Raw genomic sequence first — 3,064 nt, forward strand, 5'->3', positions numbered from 1 at the left:
TTTGTGTATTCTTTAATATTTCAACACAATTTATATTATAATTATTATAATTAGCCCGATGGCCATTGTACACATCTTTGTTAGATTTGTTCCTAGGCACTTGATACTTTCTGGTGTCACTGTGTGTTTATCTTTGACTCTATAATTTCTAGGTGCTTCATTAACTCCTGGTTATAAATCATACTGACACCCTTAATGAGTTAAATTATTTCCAAGAAGTGGAAAATTCTTTATGTTTTAAATGTCCACACACATCACAAAAGTAATGAGACATGCAATTGACAATTTCAAATGCCCATGAGTGCCCTTCCTTCTGTCGTGATAGCCAAGATCTCCAACAAAATTCGACAGTGCAATCATGGAGAGATCCTTATAATAAATCTTAAGAAGGCTATTTTAAATGTTCCTCCCTTTGTAGGTATGTTTGATCCAGGTTTAAATTTTTTTGGTAGACTTAGAATGCCTTTTATTTTAATATGCTCTGTATTTATATCATGAATAGACATAGATTTTACAGTTGCTTATTCTTAGCTGTGAGTTTAGCTCAGTCGTAGAACAGTTACCAGTATGTGCAAGGCCCTCGGCTCAATCCCAGCACATAATAAAAATTTTGGAAAGATACTACTGCTTATCCTGCAACTACTAACACAGTTACATTTTAAAAACTCATCTTGAGCATAACTTATCATTTTATACATTGGTCATTTTGCATATATATTGTTTAAGATATTGTTTAATCAGTGAAATGGAAATATAATTTTTCAATATTAATTATCCTTAGCAAAAGTTACCAAAGTAAGTCCATGACACATTACTCTTGATAGCTACCCCCACACAATAAGGGTTATGCAGTTGTCATTTCAGGATGATTATGTAGCACCACCCTTTAAGTGATAGATGGTGCACATTAATAGGAAAACATTCTATAGTGCACACATGTGTATATAATTCAGTTTCTCTTTCCAGTGTGACTCCAAAACATTTTCTTTCTCTTGTGAAGTTTCCTATTCAAAGTGCTGGAAACTGCTCATTATGGTGCATACCTATTATCTTAGCACTTTGGAGACAGAAGCAAGAAGAGTGTTAGTTCAAAGTCGGCTGGACTACATAGCAAAACCCTGTCAAAATCCCACCCCTGCCCCAGTGTGTTGGGAAATGGTGAGTAGATGGAAACCGAAAACCTTGAAAAGAACCGCCTCCACCTTTTGGACTGGGTGTTTATTTTTGATGCTATAGGCAGCACTTTGCAAATGAGGTAAAATAGATTTTCCTTGTTTAGGTAGTAAATCCGGCAATTCGTTGTCAACCGTGATGTCACTGAACAGGAAGTCACACCATTGTTCTTGATCAGGGACTACCAAGCTCAGAGCATAGGGCAAACCCAGCCCTTTCTGCAGTAAGGCAGCAACAGTGGGATTTTTTATTTGAAGGAGACAGCTGGCTGATGGAACACAGCTGACCCCAGACATGGCACAATGTTAACTGCCATCATGCTTCATTGCATGTACAGTTGACGTTATTCCTGTCTCCAGCTCTCCCCCACTCCAGATACCTTTTGCCTCATCCTGTTTCTATGTGCTTAATTCCTGACCATCACACACTGGAAATGGTAACCTTGTCATAAGTGTCCCATCCAGAGAAAAGTTGTATAGCTAACAACTTCCTGCCACAAAGGGAAAAACCCACTTCCTTTGTCTTGAGGTGAGACCAGCTCTACAGTGTGATCCATGCTCCAGAACTCCCTCAGGGCCAGCTGATGTTCATACATCTCTTACCTCACACTTCGCCTCCCCCGTCCTCTCACCTCTACTTCATTCTTCAGATCATCATTTGTGTGTGCTTCTTTGCTTCTTTTTCTTCTGAAAAACACCCTCTAAGACTAATATTATATGTCCAGTGCCACAGGTGGGATGCGATTCCAGTACCTCTGTTGTTGGTCCTCTGTCATTTGCTGATTCTATAGATAACTCCTACATGGTCTCTTTATCTGTATAAATGGTGTCACCAGGGAAAAAATATGGTACCAGGACAGAAATCCTACAAAATCATTCCTACTTTAAAGATGTCAGTGTTTTCCATTCTTTGATAAGCATGTAGTTACTGTTGGATAAAATTACTGGAGTTCGTTAAAATTCTCATAATGTTTAATGACTAAATTTAGAACAACATGACTTTAGAACTTTGTTCTTTACAGGAATTAAATAACATCACCAAAAGGTTTACAAGACATTTATGACTTAAGTTTGTTCTGCAGTTATTTATCCTTCAAAGAAAATCATCAAATAAACTATGAAAACAGAATAATAGACTATATACAAGATGATCTATTGTCTCCTTTGATGGTTAGTTAGATATTATCACAGTCCTTTCATCATCATGAAAACTCCCATATGGTCTGGTGATATTCTGCTTTCAAGACTGACTTTAATAATGAAAGACTGGAAAGTAACTGAGAGTTTCTGCAGTGAGATATCCCTCCCTCCTGTTTCCTCCTAAATACACAAAATTGCCCATAGAACAAATACCATAGATGATATAAAAACTTCTACATTTTAAGGGCAGTGTCTAATTCAATGAAATTAAGACTGACTTATTCTCTGTGTTAGCGTTGCTGCCTTCTGGAGGCAGTACCCCATGTTTCCAGTCTTTATCTCTCCTTTGCACATCAATAGCTTGGATGTCCCTTCCGTCCCGTGCTGTTTCTCCTTAGCTGCACCATAAGGGGAAAGAGCTCAATTACTGCACCTTGTCTTACCAGCTTTTGGTTTCTTAACTCTCCATTTCATTATCTGTGAAATGGAGCTAGTAGCAGCAGTTTGAAAAATCAAAACTCTCGCAGTCACACCTCACTTCTAAAACTAATTTATTAAATCATTTGATAGGTTTAATGTAAGAATTACATTTTAAAGCTGAGGAGGACACTAATTTAAGTTTTAACAGAAGTCCTTATGGTGATACATGGTTAGGAAGGAAACCATTGTGTATTTTACAGGTCATCTCTCCACTGCAAGGTCATGGATTGTGTGTGTGTGTGTGTGTGTGTGTGTGTGTGTGTGTGTGTGTT

The sequence above is a fragment of the Nannospalax galili genome, unplaced genomic scaffold (genome assembly GCF_000622305.1).
Source record: "Nannospalax galili isolate Female #2095 unplaced genomic scaffold, S.galili_v1.0 scaffold1477, whole genome shotgun sequence".
In the NCBI taxonomy this organism is placed as follows: Eukaryota; Metazoa; Chordata; class Mammalia; order Rodentia; family Spalacidae; genus Nannospalax; species Nannospalax galili.